Raw genomic sequence first — 10,665 nt, forward strand, 5'->3', positions numbered from 1 at the left:
CGCAGAGACTTTTCTCAAATACCATAGGTCCAAGAGCACAAGGTAGTGTGAAGCTTCCTGGATCCTCTAATTTCTCTGGAACATCAAGCCTCTGGATGATGGCATTGCACTCATGGGTAAGAATCATCATGCCTTCCATCTCCTTCTTCTTTGCAGCTACAACATCTTTCAGGAAATTGTTGTATTGAGGAATCAACATGAAAGCATCGATGATGGGCATTGCAACCTGAGCTTCACTCATTTGCTTCTCAAACAGAGCCTTGTACTTCTCTAGCAGCTGCTTCTTGAATCTACCAGGGAATGGAAGTTTGGGTTCATAAGGAGGAGGAACAAAAGAACTTTCACTTGCTGGAGTAACAACTTCACCATCTTTTACTGTCTTCTTCTCTTCTCCAACCTTTCCTTTACCTTTGGCTTCCACTATCTTCTCCAAGATCTCGTCATTGATCTTCTCATCAACAATCACCACTTCATCATCTATGTTGATGGCAACCCCCTCACCTAGTTTCTCAGCATCCTTGGTGAGGGTTCTAGGAGGTAACTGCTTTACCACTCCTAAGGGTGATAGCTTTGGCCTCCTTGGGGTTTTGGTCAGACTTTCCAGGTAGAGATCCTTGCTGGCGATTCTGGTGAGTGTTCATGGAAGCAAACTGATTCTCTAAATTCCTGACTGTAGAAGCAAGGTGTGAGAATTTGTTGTTGAGCTCATTGTAGCTCCCATCAATCTTGGTATGAAGGTTCTTCAACTCATAACCAACATGCTTCTCACTTCTAGTCTGAGACTCCAAGATTTGTTTCAGTAAGGTATCAGTGCTGCTCTCTTGAGGAGCAGAGGAACCAGACGAGGGGTTTTGCTGAGGCTGATAGCTGCCTTGCTGGTTGTTTCTTGGCGGATAACCACTCTGTTGGTTGTTTGGATAGGATTTCTGTTGGTAGTTGTTGTACTGAAAGTTGGGCTCCTTTTTGTACCAGCTACCATTGTTGTTAATGAAACACAACTCCTCTTGACCTTCCAAACCCTCAACCTCATTGACAACAAGTGGATCTTCCTGCTTGGAGTTACCAACAAACTTCAGCTGCTCTTGGGTTGCTTTTTCAGCAATGAGTAGGTCGATCTTGTCTTCCAAAGCTTTGATCTCTTTCCTCGTCTGCTTATCATCTGTTCTACTGCCTCTGTCGTGGTCTCCACTGTAGACTGCATCACTCTTTACCATGTTGTCAACCAGCTCTTCTGCATCCTCCTCAGTTCTCCCCAAGAAGAACCCATTGCTAGCTGTATCCAGTCTGGCTCTGTACTTAGGAAGAGCACCACGGTAGAATGTGCTCAGCAAGCTCTCCTTAGAAAAGCCATGGTGTGGGCATTGAGCTTGGTAGCCCTTGAATCTCTCCCAGGCTTCACTGAAGCCTTCCAAGTTCTTCTGTTGAAAGCTGGAAATCTCGTTTCTCAGCTTAGCAGTTCTTGAAGTAGAGAAGAACTTCTCCAAGAATGCTTTCTTGCAGTCATCCCAAGTGGTGATGGAGTCGCTGGGTAGAGACTTCTCCCACTGACGTGCTTATCCCCCAAAGAGAAAGGGAATAGCTTGAGCTTTAAGGCATCTTCGGACACACCATTGGTTTTTGACAACCCACAGTAGCTGTCGAACCTGTCCAAGTGATCAAATGGATCCTCTAGAGCCAAGCCATGATACTTGTTGTTCTCGATCACGTTGAGGAGTCCTGATTTGATCTCAAAGTTGTTGGCTGCCACAGCTGGTGCTCGGATTCCCAATCTATGACCATGAATGTTGGGGCGGTCATAAGTGCCAATGGTCGAGCTGCTCGCTGTTGGTTTTGAGGTATGTCTCCCATATCAGTATCCAATCTCTGCAAGTGAGCCTGTTGCTCTTCTTCTCTTCTCTTTCTAGCACACTCTCTCTCTAAAGCTCTGATGTCTGCAGCTCTTGGAACTAGGTTTGATGGACCCCTGCTCCTCAAGTTCATACACCTGTAGATTAAAGGGAGGTGAAGAAGAATCAGTAACAAAAGAAAATAAAAATGACTTAGTCTCAAGCAAGTGACTAAATCTCAATGTTTAAATCTACTCAGAATTTGGCAACGGCGCCAATTTATGTTAGGAGTTTTCAAGGCTCCTAAGACAAATGTTGTAGTATAGAAGATTGTCGAACCAGTTCTGAGGGATATCAAAGCACTGAGAATGCAAGTACTCACTTAATCTAAGTGCAACCAATGATTTAGATGGGTTTTAAGCTATGACTAAAACTAAAAAGCAATAACAGAATGATACTTTCTTACTAAGGGAAAAGAGAACTCATGGGCATAGGGATTAGACCTTGGGTGATCAAGTATCGAACTAAGGATGGCAAATGATCAATCAAACTATCAACCTTAAGCCTAGACACAATTCTAAGCAAGCTCTATGTCTAGATGAATGCTCATTTGCTAACATATCTCAAACATCAAATGTCTTTGGTTGAATAATATGAAAGCAATCATTAATAACAAGTCTATTAGCTATCTTAGCATCTTTAACAACAAATGTCTTTGGCAAAGTATACTAAAAGCCTAGGAGAGTTGTCTCGGGCATTTCATCGAACACCTTTCGGGTGAGAAATGCCTAAGGATCAACTTTTGAGTGGCCAACTCAGAAGATGCATTATGATTACTCTACTAGCAAGGAAATATGAATGATCTACACTAAAACATCCTAGCTCTAACCTAATCACCCTTAATCTCCCTAACCCATGAATTCAAAAGGTGATTACTCACTAATCTCCATGATTCCTCTTAAACCCATATTGGATTTTAGATTAACCATGTAGAGAAATAGATAAGAAATCAACAAGAACACAAGATGAAAAGCAATGAAATCTGAATCAAAAGAGGTTTTTTACTAGTTCTTCTCTAGAAAAGAGATTATCTTTGCCTCCCATGGCTTACAAAAAACTTAACTTAGGTTTAGAAAGTGTAAAACATCAAAACAAATGACCAAAAGGTCCCTGAAAAATCATAAGTTTCGTCCAAGCAAAACACGCGGAGGGACTTCGTGGTGTAGCTCCGAGACGTAGCTCTGGGTTGGGAGCTACCTTATGGTGTCGCTCTGGAAGGTCCCTCCAGGCCTATGTTTTGGCCTCCAAAGTGATGAAAAGGCGAGTGACGTAGGGGTGTAGCTCTGGAAGGTCGCTCTGGGTTGGGAGCTACCTTATGGTGTCGCTCTGGAAGGTCCCTCCAGGCCTATGTTTTGGCCTCCAAAGTGATGAAAAGGCGAGTGACGTAGGGGTGTAGCTCTGGAAGGTCGCTCTGGGTTGGGAGCTACCTTATGGTGTCGCTCTGGAAGGTCACTCTGCGATACTCGACCAGGATGGATATGCCTCTAGTAAATTGATCATAACTCCTTCATTACATCTCCAAATGACTTGAAACCACTTCCATTAGAAAGCTAACTCAATTTTCTGTGTCTCCACAAAATCTTAGCAACAGAAGATTTCTCTAAAGGCTCCATCCATGCTCATCTTTCACCCCCTTTTGGATCATAATGCTCCCAAACATCTCAAATCACTCCATGGCACACTCCAGCACCTAATAAGGACAATGAATGCAAAATGCAACCTAGACATGGCTAAATCCTAATCTATATGATAAAAATGCTCATGGATGAATGGATAAAACAATGTAAATATGCAAGATATCAGTATTTTAAGAAAATTTCAAAAAATATGACAATATTGTTTTAATGCCTAGTTGCATCCTGCACGAACATATGATGATGTTCAAAGAGGTTTGGAGCTTTTGTCGTCTCCGTTTATCAAGAAAATAATAACTTTATAGTGGTTATTCCATCGATTTAGGGAGTATTATGAAGTTTTATTAAATTATTTGATAAAAACAATTGAAAGATGCTCATTTACCATGAAAGAGATGTTTAGCATACATTAATACAAATATAGAATATGGTAGAAATTTTAAAACAACACTAAAGATTATAGGCTTCAGTATATAAAGTATTTACCAGAAACTCAATATTTTTGTAGGGGTTAGCCCATAGATTTTGAGAAAATTTCAAAAAATATGACAATATTGTTTTAATGCCTAGTTGCATCCTGCACTAACATATGATGATGTTCAAAGAGGTTTGGAGCCTTTGTCGTCTCCGTTTATCAAGAAAATAATAATTTTATATTTGTTATTCCATCGATTTAGGGGGTATTATGAAGTTTTACTAAATTAATTGATAAAAACAATTGAACGATGCTCATTTACCATGAAAAAGAGTTTAGCATACATTAATACAAATGTAGAATATAGTAGAAATTTTAAAACAACACTAAAGATTATATTCTTGAGTATAAAAAGTATTTTCCAAAAACTCAATATTTTTGTAGGGGTTAGCCCATAGATTTTTAGAAAATTTCAAAAAATTTGACAATATTGTTTTAATGCCTAGTTGCATCCTGCACTAACATATGATGATGTTTAAAGACGTTTGGAGCCTTTGTCGTCTCCGTTTATCAAGAAAATAATAACTTTATAGTGGTTATTCCATCGATTTAGGGAGTATTATGAAGTTTTATTAAATTATTTGATAAAAACAATTGAAAGATGCTCATTTACCATGAAAAAGAGTTTAGCATACATTAATGCAAATGTAGAATATGGTATAAATTTTAAAACAACACTAAAGATTATAGGCTTCAGTATATAAAGTATTTACCAAAAACTCAATATTTTTGTAAGGGTTAGCCCATAGATTTTGAGAAAATTTCAAAAAATATGACAATATTGTTTTAATGCCTAGTTGCATCCTGCATGAACATATGATGATGTTCAAAGAGGTTTGGAGCCTTTGTCGTCTCCGTTTATCAATAAAATAGTAACTTTATAGTGGTTATTCTATCGATTTAGGGAGTATTATGAAGTTTTATTAAATTTATTGATAAAAACAATTGAAAGATGTTTATTTACCGTGAAAAAGAGTTTAGCATACATTAATACAAATGTAGAATATGGTATAAATATTAAAACAACACTAAAGATTATAGGCTTCAGTATATAAAGTATTTACCAAAAACTCAATATTTTTGTAGGGGTTGGCCCATAGATTTTGAGAAAATTTCAAAAAATATGACAACATTGTTTTAATGCTTAGTTGCATCCTGCACTAACATATGATGATGTTCAAAGAGGTTTGGAGCCTTTGTCGTCTCCGTTTATCAAGAAAATAATAACTTTATAGTGGATATTCCATCGATTTAGGGAGTATTATGAAGTTTTACTAAATTAATTGATAAAAACAATTGAAAGATGCTCATTTACCATGAAAAAGAGTTTAGCATACACTAATACAAAGATAGAATATGGTATAAATTTTAAAACAGCACTAAAGATTATAGGCTTCAGTATATAAAGTATTTACCAAAAACTCAATATTTTTGTAGGGGTTAGCCCATAGATTTTGAGAAAATTTCAAAAAATATGACAATATTGTTTTAAGGCCTACTTGCATCCTGAACTAACATATGATGATGTTCAAAGAGGTTTGGAGCCTTTGTCGTCTCCGTTTATCAAGAAAATAATAACTTTATAGTGGTTATTCCATCGATTTAGGGAGTATTATGAAGTTTTATTAAATTATTTGATAAAAACAATTGAAAGATGCTCATTTACCATGAAAAAGAGTTTAACAAACTTTAATACAAATGTAGAATATGGTATAAATTTTAAAACAACACTAAAGAATATAGGCTTCAGTATATAAAGTATTTACCAAAAACTCAATATTTTTGTAGGGGTTAGCCCATAGATTTTGAGAAAATTTCAAAAAATATGACAATATTGTTTTAATGCCTAGTTGCATCCTGCACTAACATATGATGATGTTCAAAGAGGTTTGGAGCCTTTGTCGTCTCCGTTTATCAAGAAAATAATAATTTTATATTGGTTATTCCATCGACTTAGGGGGTATTATGAAGTTTTACTAAATTAATTGATAAAAACAATTGAACGATGCTCATTTACCATGAAAATGAGTTTAGCATACATTAATACAAATGTAGAATATGGTAGAAATTTTAAAACAACACTAAAGATTATAGGCTTCAGTATATAAAGTTTTTACCAAAAACTCAATATTTTTGTAGGGGTATTTTAAGAAAATTTCAAAAAATATGACAATATTGTTTTAATGCCTAGTTGCATCCTGCACGAACATATGATGATGTTCAAAGAGGTTTGGAGCTTTTGTCGTCTCCGTTTATCAAGAAAATAATAACTTTATAGTGGTTATTCCATCGATTTAGGGAGTATTATGAAGTTTTATTAAATTATTTGATAAAAACAATTGAAAGATGCTCATTTACCATGAAAAAGATTTTAGCATACATTAATACAAATATAGAATATGGTAGAAATTTTAAAACAACACTAAAGATTATAGGCTTCAGTATATAAAGTATTTACCAAAACTCAATATTTTTGTAGGGGCCCATAGATTTTGAGAAAATTTCAAAAATATGACAATATTGTTTTAATGCCTAGTTGCATCCTGCTAACATATGATGATGTTCAAGAGGTTGGAGCCTTTGTCGTCTCCGTTTATCAAAAAATAATAATTTTTATAGTTGTTATTCCATCGATTTAGGGGGTATTATGAAGTTTTACTAAATTAATTGATAAAAACAATTGAACGATGCTCATTTACCATGAAAAAAGTTTAGCATACATTAATACAAATGTAGAATATAGTAGAAATTTTAAAACAACACTAAAGATTATAGGCTTGAGTATAAAGTATTTACCAAAACTCAATATTTTGTAGGGGTAGCCATAGATTTTTAGAAAATTTCAAAAAATTTGACAATATTGTTTTTAATGCCTAGTTGCATCCTGCACTAACATATGATGATGTTTAAAGACTTTGGAGCCTTTGTCGTCTCCGTTTATCAAGAAAATAATAACTTTATAGTGGTTATTCCATCGATTTTAGGGAGTATTATGAAGTTTTTTATAATTATTTGATAAAAACAATTGAAAGATGCTCATTTACCATGAAAAAGAGTTTAGCATACTTAATGCAAATGTAGAATATGGTATAAATTTTAAAACAACACTAAAGATTATAGGCTTCAGTATATAAAGTATTTACCAAAAACTCAATATTTTTGTAAGGGTTAGCCCATAGATTTTGAGAAAATTTCAAAAAATATGACAATATTGTTTTAATGCCTAGTTGCATCCTGAACTAACATATGATGATGTTCAAAGAGGTTTGGAGCCTTTGTCGTCTCCGTTTATCAAAAAAATAATAACTTTATAGTGGTTATTCCATCGATTTAGGGAGTATTATGAAGTTTTATTAAATTTATTGATAAAAACAATTGAAAGATACTTATTTACCGTGAAAAAGATTTTAGCATACATTAATACAAATGTAGAATATGGTATAAATATTAAAACAACACTAAAGATTATAGGCTTCAGTATATAAAGTATTTACCAAAAACTCAATATTTTTGTAGGGGTTAGCCCATAGATTTTTAGAAAATTTCAAAAAATATGACAACATTGTTTTAATGCTTAGTTGCATCCTGCACTAACATATGATGATGTTCAAAGAGGTTTGGAGCCTTTGTCGTCTCCGTTTATCAAGAAAATAATAACTTTATAGTGGTTATTCCATCGATTTAGGGAGTATTATGATGTTTTACTAAATAATTGATAAAAACAATTGAAAGATGCTCATTTACCATGAAAAAGAGTTTAGCATACATTAATACAAATGTAGAATATGGTAGAAATTTTAAAACAACACTAAAGATTATAGGCTTCAGTATATAAAGTATTTACCAAAAACTCAATATTTTTGTAGGGGTTAGCCCATAGATTTTGAGAAAATTTCAAAAAATATGAAAATATTGTTTTACTGCCTAATTGCATCCTGCACTAACATATGATGATGTTCAAAGAGGTTTGGAGCCTTTGTCGTCTTCGTTTATCAAGAAAATAATAACTTTATAGTGGTTATTCCATCGATTTAGGAGTATTATGAAGTTTTATTAAATTATTTGATTAAAACAATTGAACGATGCTCATTTACCATGAAAAAGAGTTTAGCATACATTAATACAAATGTAGAATATGGTAGAAATTTTAAAACAACACTAAAGATTATAGGCTTCAGTATATAAAGTATTTACCAAAAACTCAACATTTTTGTAGGGGTTAGCCCATAGATTTTGAGAAAATTTCAAAAAATATGACAATATTGTTTTAATGCCTAGTTGCATCCTGCACTAACATATGATGATGTTCAAAGAGGTTTGGAGCCTTTGTCGTCTCCGTTTATCAAGAAAATAATAATTTTATAGTGGTTATTCCATCGATTTAGGGAGTATTATGAAGTTTTACTAAATTAATTGATAAAAACAATTGAACGATGCTCATTTACCATGAAAAAGAGTTTAGCATACATTAATACAAATGTAGAATATGGTAGAAATTTTAAAACAACACTAAAGATTATAGGCTTCAGTATATAAAGTATTTACCAAAAACTCAATATTTTTGTAGGGGTAGATTTTGAGAAAATTTCAAAAAATATGACAATATTGTTTTAATGCCTAGTTGCATCCTGCACTAACATATGATGATGTTCAAAGAGGTTTGGAGCCTTTGTCGTCTCCGTTTATCAAGAAAATAATGACTTTATAGTGGTTATTCCATCGATTTAGGGAGTATTATGAAGTTTTATTAAATTATTTGATAAAAACAATTGAAAGATGCTCATTTACCATGAAAAAGATTTTAGCATACATTAATACAAATGTAGAATATGGTAGAAATTTTAAAACAACACTAAGGATTATAGGCTTCAGTATATAAAGTATTTACCAAAAACTCAATATTTTTGTAGAGGTTAGCCCATAGATTTTGAGAAAATTTCAAAAAATATGACAATATTGTTTAATGCCTAGTTGATCCTGCACTAACATATGATGATGTTCAAAGAGGTTTGAAGCCTTTGTCGTCTCTGTTTATCAAGAAAATAATGACTTTATAGTGGTTATTCCATCGATTTAGGGAGTATTATGAAGTTTTATTAAATTATTTGATAAAAAAAATTTAAAGATGCTCATTTACCATGAAAAAGATTTTAGCATACATTAATACAAATGTAGAATATGGCATAAATTATAAAACAACACTAAGGATTACAGGCTTCAGTATATAAAGTATTTACCAAAAACTCAATATTTTTGTTTAGCCCATATTTTGATAAAATTTCAAAAAATATGACAATATTGTTTTAATGCCTAGTTGCATCCTGCACTAACATATGATGATGTTCAAAGAGGTTTGGAGCCTTTGTCGTCTCCGTTTATCAAGAAAATAATAACTTTATAGTGGTTATTCCATCGATTTAGGGAGTATTATGAAGTTTTATTAAATTATTTGATAAAAACAATTGAAAGATGCTCATTTACCATGAAAAAGAGTTTAGCATACATTAATACAAATGTAGAATATGGTAGAAATTTTAAAACAACACTAAAGATTATAGGCTTCAGTATATAAAGTATTTACCAAAAACTCAATATTTTTGTAGGGGTTAGCCCATAGATTTTGAGAAAATTTCAAAAAATATGACAATATTGTTTTAATGCCTAGTTGCATCCTGCACTAACATATGATGATGTTCAAAGAGGTTTGGAGCCTTTGTCGTCTCCGTTTATCAAGAAAATAATAATTTATAGTGGTTATTCCATCGATTTAGGGGTATTATGAAGTTTTACTAAATTAATTGATAAAAACAATTGAACGATGCTCATTTACCATGAAAAAGAGTTTAGCATACATTAATACAAATGTAGAATATGGTAGAAATTTTAAAACAACACTAAAGATTATAGGCTTCAGTATATAAAGTATTTACCAAAAACTCAATATTTTTGTAGGGAGCCCATAGATTTTTAGAAAATTTCAAAAAATATGACAATATTGTTTTAATGCCTAGTTGCATCCTGCACGAACATATGATGATGTTCAAAGAGGTTTGGAGCTTTTGTCGTCTCCGTTTATCAAGAAAATAATAACTTTATAGTGGTTATTCCATCGATTTAGGGAGTATTATGAAGTTTTATTAAATTTATTGATAAAAACAATTGAACGATGCTTATTTACCGTGAAAAAGAGTTTAGCATACATTAATACAAATGTAGAATATGGTAGAAATTTTAAAACAACGCTAAAGATTATAGGCTTCAGTATATAAAGTTTTTACCAAAAACTCAATATTTTTGTAGGGGTATTTTAAGAAAATTTCAAAAAATATGACAATATTGTTTTAATGCCTAGTTGCATCCTGCACGAACATATGATGATGTTCAAAGAGGTTTGGAGCTTTTGTCGTCTCCGTTTATCAAGAAAATAATAATTTATAGTGGTTATTCCATCGATTTAGGAGTATTATGAAGTTTTATTAAATTATTGATAAAAACAATTGAAAGATGCTCATTTACCATGAAAAAGAGTTTAGCATACATTAATACAAATGTAGAATATGGTAGAAATTTTAAAACAACACTAAAGATTATAGGCTTCAGTATATAAAAGTATTACCAAAAACTCAATTTTTTGTAGGGGTTAGCCCATAGATTTTGAGAAAATTTCAAA

General features: G+C 32.8%; 2 long non-coding RNA genes and 1 other non-coding gene across 3 annotated transcripts; 2 read left to right on the plus strand and 1 right to left on the minus strand.

Annotated features, from left to right (window-relative positions):
• The first annotated feature begins 1,344 nt into the window (after nucleotides 1–1,344).
• LOC117130865 lies at nucleotides 1,345–1,451 on the plus strand. Its single transcript, XR_004454129.1, has one exon. It is a non-coding gene; the product is annotated as a small nucleolar RNA R71 (small nucleolar RNA).
• Nucleotides 1,452–2,900: 1,449 nt separating this feature from the next.
• Nucleotides 2,901–3,425, minus strand: LOC117130863. The gene is made up of 2 exons (XR_004454127.1): nucleotides 3,314–3,425; nucleotides 2,901–3,198 (listed from the first exon to the last, which is right to left on the minus strand). It is a non-coding gene; the product is annotated as an uncharacterized LOC117130863 (long non-coding RNA).
• On the plus strand, nucleotides 3,020–3,692 carry LOC117130864. The gene is made up of 2 exons (XR_004454128.1): nucleotides 3,020–3,219; nucleotides 3,335–3,692. It is a non-coding gene; the product is annotated as an uncharacterized LOC117130864 (long non-coding RNA).
• Nucleotides 3,693–10,665: the final 6,973 nt, after the last annotated feature.

This window comes from Brassica rapa, unplaced genomic scaffold, assembly GCF_000309985.2.
Source record: "Brassica rapa cultivar Chiifu-401-42 unplaced genomic scaffold, CAAS_Brap_v3.01 Scaffold0736, whole genome shotgun sequence".
NCBI lineage: Eukaryota > Viridiplantae > Streptophyta > Magnoliopsida > Brassicales > Brassicaceae > Brassica > Brassica rapa.